This window comes from Dermacentor variabilis, chromosome 4, assembly GCF_050947875.1.
Source record: "Dermacentor variabilis isolate Ectoservices chromosome 4, ASM5094787v1, whole genome shotgun sequence".
NCBI lineage: Eukaryota > Metazoa > Arthropoda > Arachnida > Ixodida > Ixodidae > Dermacentor > Dermacentor variabilis.
Genome location: NC_134571.1, coordinates 179,321,676 through 179,334,086, shown reverse-complemented (window position 1 = coordinate 179,334,086; position 12,411 = coordinate 179,321,676).

Sequence of the window (12,411 nt, the reverse complement as noted above, 5' to 3'; positions counted from 1 at the left end):
GTTACGACTGCCTAAGGTGGGGGGCGTTCCATCTGGCTAGCAGAGTTGTAGCGGTGCCATTGGCGAAAATTGCTGCCTTCGATAAACGACCAGTAGCCGGATGCAAGCTTAACCGTTTTAATTCTGATGAGAAGGAACGACGAAATGATACAGCAAGGGTTACAGGCAACAAAAGAGCTCTTACAGAAAGCAACGTCCGTGGCTTACAGCGAGCTCGATGACGGGCTTGATGACAATGCAACGAGCACAGGCTATGGTAATTGGAACATGGCTCACAGGGAGAGAAGTCACTGGCGAGGAGAAGTGACGTAACACTCCGCCGCTTGGAATCTTCAGTAAACATTCTGTGTCGGATCTGACTTACCTATGTCTGTAACGGCTTTGGTTCTATCAATCTCTTCCCTGCTTTTTTGACCGATACTGCAAACACCCTATCTTATCATTGTACTATACTGACCAGTTAACGCGTCCATCAGCTTAGAATCCCAGCGCTTCGGGGCGAAGGATGTTTCGTACGAGTCCTGCTGAGTGAATACCTCGACAGTCTATTGCGATTTTCTGAGGTGTTTCTAGATTTTTTTTTTCGTTTTTTATGCAGCAGACAGATGTTTCTATTTTTTGCTCGGGTGCGTTTTTGTGCTCAGGCAGTCACGCTGGGTCTCAAATGTCAAGGCACTGTCCTTTGTGTTATTGTAAAGATTTCCCCTCCTCATCTCTATGTAACCTTACATGTAAATCTCCGTGGCATTATTTTTTTTTTGTTTCCAACCTTACTTTCACTTACTATTATTGCAAAAAGAAAAAGTTCCTTTAACCAGTGTCAGAAGGCGTTATGCGACCTTTATGCTGTTACGGCTAGCTGAGCGTTGTTCCAGAGACGATGCAAGTAGGCGATGAGAGAAGCAGAACAAACGCGGCTGTAATGCTACGCATTCGCCGACAAAACAAACACGTGCGGCGGCGTTGCTTCTTTATATAGGCAGCGCCGGCGAAGATGAAACCGTATTGGACAAGATAACTGGAGCACTCAAGGTGTGATCGTATCACCGCTATCGGTTCAGCGTCGGCGTCACTTCACCTTGGCGCTCTATGACGTCACAGGCCGAGTGCGTGAGTCGGACGGGAACGCTGCTTCTCAGTGTTCTGAGATAAATTCACGTCATACCAGGCGTACGTTTGGCGAAAATAGGCGTCGTGTTAAGTGCGATGCTTGGCCAAAGTTCAACGAGTTGCTTAACTTGGAGCTTTGCAAATAATTACTGAACCCTTCTTCAACAAGGTGGTGGTTTGGGTGGGTTCGTACTGCATGCTGTAATGTATGTCAGTGCGAAACAGAAAGGGACAAAACCATCGTGTTTTGCTTAATTCCATGAGTTATATATACGAGGTTTGCAATATGTTCTCTCGACGTCCTCGGTAGCCTAAATAGGGCACCTCATTTAGATTTGACTAATTAACGCATGAGGCGGGGTATGTGTGATGTCTTGGCAAAGTTCAACGTTTATGGTTAAGTCACGCTCATAAACGAGCACATAAATAAAATACCAGTCATTCCATACGTTAATACAATCGCCCAAAATCTAAAAAAGAACATTACGAGCGCGCTGATGTTAATGTCGTGTGCTCGGTTCCTCGCAAATTGGCTGCTTTGTGTCGCCGAAATATCTCAGCAAAAAGTAGCCATCACATGCAACCCTCAAGTCATATGTGCAGAGGAGGTAGTGCACGGTATTCTGCTACCTTGAGGCATGCAAGCATTCCATCGGCCACACTGGAAGGTGTGTTAACGATAGGCACAGTCAGTACGAAGACAACCTGAGAAGAAAAGAACATAGCGTTTCATACAATTGCTAGAACGAACTGTGGCACTAATGTCTATGGGAGCTGCAAGCAGGGCACTTCAGCCAGCACGGGGATGATTCGCAGTACGTAGATTTGCCTAAACTTCGTCCTTCTTACTTTAAAATATGTCTTCGTGACAAAGCGACCATATTTAGAAAAAATACTGCGTTATGAATAATTGCAGAAACATTATCAAAATTGTGCGCCGACAGGATCCGAACAGAGCTCAAGCACAGTTGCCTGATAGTGAAACCGTTGCGCCATGGGTGCATGAATAACCTGAACCACTGCAATTAGCAGTGATTGTGCATGTGATTACCTCCTGCATCACAAAAAAGTAAAAAAAAAGTACAAAGTTCTTTTAAATTCCGGGCAATTTAAGTACACACAAAGCATAACAAACAAATACACAGAACGTCTGAAGCCCCAAGGACGACGATCAGGCAAATCCATGTACTACCCATCGTTCCTATGGCGGCTGAACGGTCGCAGCACCAGTGTTCCCTCTGGTAATTATTATTACAGGGAACTCTCTGGAAAAAGAAGCTACTCGATCGGCAGGCCATCGCTATAGCTGTATGGCTGTGGCGTGAATTTTAAGGCGCGAGAATCATTTATTGGCATCGCAATCAGTTTAGTAGATAAATCTTCGAGCCTAGTGAGATTAGTCACTTGGGAGTGTCGTGCGTTAACATGACATCATTGGCACTGTACATAAAGAAAGTGACGGTATCTATACGTCAGTGGCAGAAGTGACATGACAGTATTGTATGTCTGGTTAAAATGTACAGCGGTTTCGGAACACAAATGAGGACAATGTTGTTGGCCGCAGGCGGATCTAGCCTCGCTGTTTTGGAGTAGGTGAAGTTGTCAGATGTCTGCACGGCGTCTGTCCTATTTTGTCCCTGTGCCACGTTGCCTTACTTGTTCCAAACTCTGCACCACCAACCAATAGCCACAAACTCTGACGTGATCACGATATGCTCGTAGGCTAGTTGGTTTCACGTAACCGCGCATGCTATTCACAGTGCGTGCGAACAACCAATGATGCTCCAGCGAGACGATACGCTAAGGGTTACGTCACGTACCGCAAAAAAAAAAAAAGAACTGGTGTGCTGAGCCTCGTATACACCGAGCGAAGCCAAAAAATAATGGAAAAGAAAAAGAACGGCAGGCCCTACAGCCAGATGCCTTACACTGCTCCGTGCGTCCATTATCTGGTCAAGCACCCAGGCCTATCAGCTCCCTAGGAGTAAGCGCTTTCCCTCTTCGCATTTGGGCGTTGCTTCTCACACTCGCTCTTTCCTGGAGGCCGTAGGCTCTTACTGCGGCAGCGGTGCGGATTTCTTTTCCGGGAGGCCCGTTCACAACATGCTTACCGACATACCCCCCCCCCCCCCTCGAGCCCATCTTCGCAAAGGGCGCGACAAGGCGCACTGCAGCGCGTGGTGATTAACCTGCTTTCGCGTCCTATGGCCGGCGTTCGTTCGCCGTTTCGCTGCACTGCTCGGCTCTTTCTCGAGAGCTCCCTGCCGGCTACTATATCCTGCCCCCAATGCGTGCGGCGGCGGGGCCCGCAACCTCTTCTTGTTTGCGTGGAAAGGAATGCCGACGCTGTTGTTGTTGTTTAGGTCTACGCGCAGCGCACTGCCCCGTCCATTTTGTATTCTACTGGGCAGTTTTCCTGCTCTACCGTCGTGCACTGCAGTGCTTGCTTGTAGTTGAAATATAGCCCGGCAGGTTTACTCTATTTCTAGCTGTGCGACTTCCACACCTGCTCCCCGCTATTTGCATGTTAATACCAGCGTGTGCAGTTTATTTTATGCGCTGCTTCGACCTAGGAGTCGCAGGGGAAACGCAGCGCGCGCGTGGTTAAGGCAGCATATTATTATCGCCCCGCATGAGGGCCGGCCGGTGCACGGCAGCGTCAATAGAAATCAACAAGGAAGCGTGAGATGCGGCGTCTTTATTCTTAGCCCTTTCTTTTACTACGTCCAAAGCTCCGCACTGTCAGATCAAACATGCACGATTTGCGCGCAGTATCAATAACTGCACCATCCTACATAATAACGCCAAACATGGGGGTTCGCGGTTTTGTCGTTTGCGTTATATCGCGCCAACTATACTTCGCCATATATAGGCGCGAAACAGGAAAGCGGCTACTCGCGTGTGTGGGTTACTATGCGGACTCCCTGGTTGCAGGCTGCGCGCGAACCAGCTGTAATAGTCTTTTCGGCCTGACACTCGAAAGCAGCCTGAGCTTCAGGGGACTCGCACAATTTTTTGCATGCATATAAAATACGCTCGTATCTTATATATAAGCAGGCATTGTTAGTTAATTTCTTTTTTATCTCGAGCAAATATGCACTGTAGTCGCGTAGGCTTTAACTAATTTTACTGTGTCACCAATTGCCTCTGTTTGATGCATCCGTACGTTCATACCTTTCCTCAGACAACCCTGGTCATCCCCGTCAGGTAGTCGTTTATGCCATCTCCGCACCTCGTGTTCGCGCCTTCCTGACTATACACCGCCAGTGGAATTTGAACTCACGTCCATGGTCCAGCCATGCGACAACAAAGAATGAGCAGTCGGACACGCTTTAAGCGTCGCTATCGCGCAATTTATTTTCCACTGTCTTTCCTAGAATTAGATAAAAAGGTGTATGTACAGGAGCTACGTACAGTATTGCGAGCACCAGATGCCCATATCCAGCGACAGTAAAGCGAGAAGTGCACGCATAGAAAGCTACCACTATGCGAACGCTGCTTCCCATGCGGAAGATCTGAATAGTGGCGTCTGTGAACTCACGTGTATAGGTGGACTGAACGGCTAATACATTAGCGGACGATTCTGGCGTTAAAATTTTTGTGCGCCGCAAGGAAGTTGCTCCTGGGTACACGGCGGTGTCCGCTGTGAAAGCATCCTCTTATTGCAGTATAAAAAATTTTTAGAGCGGGAGGAATCGCCGTTCTGTTGATATTTATTTATTCTTTCAGGATATCTACTGTACAAGCAGAAAAAAATTATGAACCTATAATCCTTATATAAGTGTAATAACGGGTCTTGAGAAAAACACTTTTTTTTTCCAATGGCCCAATTATTTCCAAATTTCCAATATTTCCAAATTATTGTTATCGATTGCTGCACCAACCGCCTGATAAGGTATACGTGAGCTGCGCAATGTCCCAGTTCAGCAACTCGCGCATCTTTTCTTTTTTTTTCTTTTTTTTTGAATAGTAGTACAGGGAACAATGTTGAAACGTACAGGCTCAGACTGCAGGTCAGGCAGCGTGAAATGGACGCCGCGGACTCCTCGCTATGAAATGCCGTTCGTTAGCGCCGTCGCCGTCTTTGACCCTAACTGATCTACGAAGCAACCTAAAGTATTCGCATGTTGAAGCTCGTGTTGCAAAAGATATTAATTCGCGCGTCTTACGGGCTAATTAACACTTCGATTTGATTACGAGGTACGCTGTATTGGGGGGCTCCGGCTTAATTTTTACCGCCTGGCATACATTAAAGTGCAGATAAATGTATGTGCGCGGGCATTTTGCCATTTCGTCCCCATTGAAATGCGCCCGCTGCGGCCGAGAATCGAATCCGCGCCACCGGGCGGCTTAGCAGCGAAGTGCCATAGCCACTGGGTCATACCGCGGCGGATAGCGCATGTTTTGTTAAGCTGGCCTTGAAGTTATCTCGCCGTGCCTGTCAATATCGCTGTAAAGCTCTTGTAATACGAAATGGCATAAGTTCGAGCGAGCCGCCATACAGGCAGTCACTTGCACACAAAACGCCGCCGGCTGTATTCCTTCTATGCGGTTGGTCTAAAGAGCTCACCGGGTTTATCTTTCTTCCCTACTAATTCATCTTGCGCTTTCTTAGCGCACGATTCACGGTGTTCTGTTTCATTTTAATGTCAGGCCTCCCACGTCGTCTCCGATGACTTCCCCCTTCAGAGAACACGTCGTCACAGGCAACTTCGCTTTCGAATCGCCCTCGTCGTTCGAGGCGTCCTAAAGAAAGGCTGCAGCTTCACCGTTCGCCCGCTTTCATAAGTTTCACTTTAAGTAGGCTGCAGCGTTCGATTTGGTTGTACACCCTCATGAAACGGGGGTAGGCGGGACCGGGAAGCATACATACAAGTCCCGAGAGATGTCGGCGTGGTGCGTCGTGGGTGCCCACTCCACGCAGCGGTGTCCTACATATAGACGCCGCGCCAAGCGCAGTCCACACTCGCAGCGACGACGACCGTCTCCTTGCGCGTGCGACGCGCCAGAGCAGCTGGTTACGGGAAAACCAGAACACGCTCGAAACACGAACGAACGCGAAGTTTCGCCGATCGCGGCCGCCGCTGCCAGCGGACACGGAACCGGCGGTGCGGGGAGAAAAGCGGCGGACGCAGCGGGATGCGAGTTGCGCCGACCTTCGCGAGAGAGAGAGAGAGAGAGAGCAAAACATCTTTATTAATAATATTTGAATGGCGAGAGCAGTGTGGGAGGAACCCTCAGTCCAGGGTCCCTAAGATGATTCCGGCGATGTTTCGAGCCCGTTGTATCACAGCTCGGAGGACCTCGGGAGGTCCGTCGCGGAGGGCATCGTCCCACGCTCTTTGTTGCGTAGGGTAGGGGGTTTGCGTAGAGTTTAAAAAATACAAGAACGCTTAGCGTTTGAGTCAGTCAAGAATGAAAGGAGGAAGGTCTTCATTTATCTGATCTACAGCGCCCTTCATCGACTATAGTGCTATTCAAATAACTCACCGAAGAAACAAAAAGGCGCGCTGTGTAAGAATGGTTAATGTTCCCCTGACGCGTAGGTTAGGCTATTCGCAGGAATTGTGCAGGAACACTACGGAGTTCAACCAAAGTTAGCTTGAAAGTGCATGATACAGATATATACTTAATACTGTTTACGCGCAGATTTTACAAAGAAATTTGTATATTCTGCGCTTAAACAGCCTTAAGTATGGACTATCGACTGTAGCCTGAACCAACGCTTTGCTCAGTTACAGCTATATTGGCGGCGAGCAGTTACGGAGTCGCCATCTATCGGAAGCGCCTCGCTGGCGTAGTATGAGGGATCACGTGGCGCGCTCCTCCTATGTTTTGCTGTCAGCGCTCACTGAAAACACCACGCGCGAGCTCTCCCGGACATTTCTGCAAGTACTTTCAAAACGACAGAAGTTTCTTACTGTCTAAATAATAATCTTGGGCAAACTGAAAGCGCACAATCGTTTACAGACGCTATCTCTTTACCGAATACGTACAGTGAACGCCACTGCGCGCAGTCGCCGCGATGGAGTCTCCCGAACCGGCTTCTTGCGTGAAAGGTAGGTAAACGCTGAGAGCAAACTATGTGAAATATGTTCTTATAGTGTTTGTATAACCAAATGGAGCGTAATAGAAAGAAGCCTCAATGCAGCGATCGCGCAGATTCGCAGCGAGCGACTGCGCGTCTGCACGCTTGTCCGCGCACCGTTTCGCTTTCCCCGCGCGCGCGTTTTCGCTCCGTGCCATGAGCTTTAGGCCGCAGAATATGAGCATTTGACAGTATACAAGCAACCATTGTTGCGTGGGCGCTATCAGAGCTGTTCAAAAATAATTTCATCGTAGAGACTTCGACGCCTACGGGGACTGTGATGTGCCGTCGTGACGATTCAATCTTTTTTTTTCTTCTAAATTCTTTGACCTTTCAATACTATTTCTCGAGTTGCGTCGCACTGTATGTTTATCGGTGTTCTCAGCGTGAAATTCCCCGCTGCTCCTTTTTTGTAATCCAGTGTATTAATTCATAACACAAACATTACCATATGCCATGCTTTTTTTTTAAATGTGCTTCTTACCGCTGCCTTTCCACTCCACTGAACTTGCCAGTTTCTATAGCATCGACAAGTTCATAGACCAAACCGTCATGACATTAGTCGGGCAGCGGACTCGGGCGAGCGTCTCGGTGCGCGTTTTCAGAACATTGCAGACCGGGCGCCGTAGCAGAAATCTTCCTCGCGTCTGTGCTTGCTGCATACCCGAGTTGTAGCCGATGACTGTTTGCCGGTTTTATGTTTCGCGAGCCAAGCTTCACACAGCTTCTTGTCCTGCGGCTGTGTGTGAATAAGGCTGACACTGGCTGACACCATGCTCCGTTGCGTGCGTCCGGCATTGCGGCACCGAGCAGTAGCCTACCATGTTGTGCGCCTTCAAAGGCAGCCACTACCTATTGTAGTGCTTTCAAGCGTTGTAAAGGAGACCCTCGAAGCGGGAAAATCTCGCCACTAAATGAGGACCGCAGCGCACGAGGGAATTTAAACTCTCGTTTTCAGCTCGCTTCGGCGCGCCCGAAGCAGCCGACGCGGCCGCTATGTGCACGTGATCCCTCCTAGCTCGTCACGCCGACGGTAGCGCCAGCTTTTCCACTGGTGGAGCTCGAGGCCAATAGCCAGTCTCACTCGTCTCACGCATCTTCTATACGTGACTTCTGGTGCTACTGAAGAGCCGCGAGCCAATCACTTGAGGTCGCTCACGATTTGCTGCGAGACGCCAGCCTTGAGCTGTGGCAGGTTGTCGGCCAATGCGGAAGCACCGTCGACGCACTGCGCTCTAAGAGGGAGGAGGAGGGAAAAAAGAGAAAAGAAGAAGGCAGGGAGGTTAACCAGAATAACGTCCGGTTGGCTACCCTACACCAGGGGAATGGGAAAGGGGAAAGCAAAGATCACAGGGAGAGAGAGGAGGGAAGGAAAGAATGAAATTGTGGCAAGTTCGCTGACGCGTGCGGTTTTACAGAAATTGCCTTAATAGTCACAGGTGGTCGCACAAACCCGTCGTCCTTAAGAAACACAAAAGTGCCTTCACCGCTTTATGGGCCGACGGGCGATGGGGGCGGTGTTCCAGCAGCACCTGCACAGAAAGCGGCCGATTGTCCAGTTTTTGGAAAGCTTCGGCAAGTTCTTGTCGCTCTAGGGCATATCTTGGACAGTGGCACAGCAGGTGGTCGATGTTTTCTTCGGTGCCACAGACCTCGCATGCTGCACTGTCAGTCACCCCAATTAATGTAGAGTATGCCTTTGTGAAGGCCACTCCCTGCGCTCTAAGAAAATTACGCAGAGCCATGAGGCATGCGTTGGAATCTATGCGAAGCGAAGCTTTCGTGACGAGGCTAATCAAGTGCTCTAAGTTGGCCCATTTTGTTCCCGCGTCTGTGGCGTCAAGCTCGCGGGCGTGTGCTCACACAGGCGCCCGTACTACGAAATATGACGTGCGCGACGATTGTCGCAAAAGAACCAGGGCCGAATTCACAAAGCCTTTCGTTCGTAAGGGCTGTTTTCTATTGGCTGATCGCCTTCACTAATAATGTGTCCCGCATCCCTATTGGCTGGCGCGGACGCTTTTAGCGTAAGAACATTTTGTGAATGCGGGCCCCGGTTCGCGTTGCCGCGACAGAAGTACACGTGTGATTGTGGTCTACAATAAATAAGAAAAAAAAACTGTAATTGTTGCCTAACGGTTAGAGCATCGCGCTGCTGTACTGTGGGACCCGGGGCCCGATCCCAGCATCGGGCACCTAATTCAATTTTTTTTTGTCCTTTTCAGTATATTTCGTAGTGTTTGAATCCCACCGATGGCAACGGTTGTTGTGGTCGCACCGATGGTACGACCTGTTGGGAACTCGGCGCTGACGCCCGTTGTTGCACCTGGGTCGCAAGCCCCAAGGGTAGCGTTGGCCTGGCGGCCTGGGGTACAACTGGAAGCATCCGAAGGTCCCGGCAAAGCATGAGTCGACTGGTAACAACAAAACAACTGGTTTATTCTAACATCGCAAAGAGTTGGCGGTCAGGTTGACCGAAGTAGAGAGACGGGAGTGCACTTTACTCAACAGAAGAAATCGGAGCCCTCCTTTTTGGCGTCCGGGGGCAGCTGTTTTTATACTCTCGCAGTTGAGGGCAAGAAGGAACCCCTCAATAGACGAGCACGTGATTGCACAATGGGGTAAGGTGACGCATACTGTCGTAGCGCCGCCGGTCGGGCACAAAGAGGAGAAGGTAACTCCTACTGTCGTATCGCCTCCGGTCGGGCACAATGGCTGGGAGGAGAAGGTAACTCCTACTGTCGTATCGCCTCCGGTCGGGCACAATGGCTGGGAGGAGAAGGTGACTTCTACTGTCGTATCGCCTCTGGTCGGGCACAATGGCTGGGAGGAGAAGGTGACTTCTACTGTCGTATCGCCTCCGGTCGGGCACAATGGCACATACACTCACACACGCACATGAAGACACGTGGCATCGGAACATGCCTGGACGCGCTGGGCGGGGAGCGTAGCGGCGACGCCGAACGGGCCAAAATGTCTGCCGCTTTGTTGCAGTCGCGCCGGCTAAACCGCGCGTCGTAGGCGAAACGTAACAGTAGGGATGTGCAGATACCGATTTTCTGAGACATAGTCGAATACGAATCGAATAATACCGCCAGAAGCGAATTCAATCGAATATCGAATAATTTTTCGAATAATCAACCGCCGTTGTCACAATTAATGTAGAACTATGTTCACGTCCTAGTATTCTTAAAGTTGGCCCGTTTCTGTCATTACATAGCAGGTTATGAAGCGCTGTTGAATAATAGTACATATGTAGCATTAGGTGCAAACAAGTAGGCTCTTCACATGCACAGGACTCGTCAGAGTGTGCCAAAGATTGCTGTATAGGGTGTGAATTATGGCTACCTAAGTAACATAGCCTAATAGCATAACATATATAATAGTAATATATAATTGTAACAAAAGCACATAATAGTAATAGCATAGCCATTACGCAAGCTCTCACGTTTTATCCATATGCTATGCCGCCAGGGTGAAAATTTAACGCTCCAATTTTATGTTTAATTGCATGCAGTTGATGTTTTGAAATGTTCCAAAAGTATTCAAAAATATTCGCACTTATGAATAGCGACTATTCGATTCGAAGACGGTATCGAATGGGACACAATTCAATTCTTTATTCGAAAGTTTCAAATATTCGCACATCCTTAATATTTAACACGCGTGTGCATGTAGGCGCACATGCCGTTTCTCTGCTTATGCGGTCGTTGTGTATTTTATTGCTCGCGCAATACGTTGAGTGGCACGTCAAGCCATCGATCGGTCTAGCATCTCCATCTTCACCTGAAACTCATGATCTAGCTTTCTCTCCTTTCCCCTCACTCATGCTGGTTGGGGATGGTTTATTTTGTTGTCATCTGTGAGCATAAATTATATGGCAGGTTTCGCTGCGACATCCTGCTAACATCCTGCTATCCCAACACCACTGGTGAAAGAGAATGCGGCTTAATTTTTTTATCTGCTTTGGTATGAACTTGCAACTGAGGTCTGCGGCCGCGTTAACTCTCCAGTTACCATTCCAGTCATCATCTCTTTTTCAGTGCCACCTGGAGCTTCAAATACGGATTTCGATATCGTAAGATAATCGCGTTGGGCAGATTAAATGCACATACCAACAAATTCCAAACGCTGCTCTTTCTACTTGCGTTCGTGTGTGCTCGCCTGTGTTTCAGTGCTGTGAGTCGCTACCAACTTCCTCAACTTTCAGTTGTACAAACCGTAATCCGTTTCTCGAAGTCCTTTACCAAAAAATTGCCTCGGCTATGCAGATACGCTTTACCTCATTCTTTCCACAGCAACTGATGTATAACAGAACATAACATAATCCTCACATTCCCTCCGTTCACATCTGTACAAATATACTTACTACTACAAAAGCCATGTTCTCGCTTTTTTTTTACTATAGAATGCTTGCTTCAGCACTGTAGTCTTGCACTGTTGGGATCACATTCCACCTTATCATTTCACTTGTTGGCGAGCAAAAGGGCGCAGCAAAGCTAACGCCCTGCCTTCCTTCATCAACTACGTGCGCGGACTTTTAGCTATTGAACCGATAACGAGGTTCTCGCATGCCTGCACTTATCCCGTCTGCGAACCTTGAGGCAACATCTGGAGCAAGCTGCTCACCGGAAGCGGAACTGTCGGCCATCCCGGCGAAAGGTAGCCCCAGGTATACCCGCAGGCCCATGAGAAGTGGGTCGCCCTCTCGATGCCACCTTTCCGCGTTCGGACATTTGGGCTGTCTTAATCGCTTCCGGTACAAACAACGTCGACTACACGAAATAACAATGGCGACCGCAAGGCTTTGGCTTAGGAAAGGCAGCCCCGTTTCCTCGCTACGGAGCGAAAGTTGCGACTCCAAACTGTTCCAAAACAATCAACTCGCACAAGGAACAATTTACGCGAGTAAATTGAGCCGCTAAAGACGAGGCCGATTAGAGGAAATATTAATGATTCTTAGACTGCAATTTTTGCCGATCGGTGGTGGGCTCTCAACTATCTTGATTTAAAAGTAGGAACGAGGGGATGACGTTTTAAACAACTGTCGTTATAACTACCAGCTACAGCCCACGAACAGCAGTCACGTTTATGCCCAGGCGTGCACAGAAACAAAAAAGCTATAGACGAAGCAAGATGGTGTAAAAATAAACAATTTCGGGACGATTGGTCCTCGCACATGAACACAACCCAGAAGATTATAAGCGTGATAA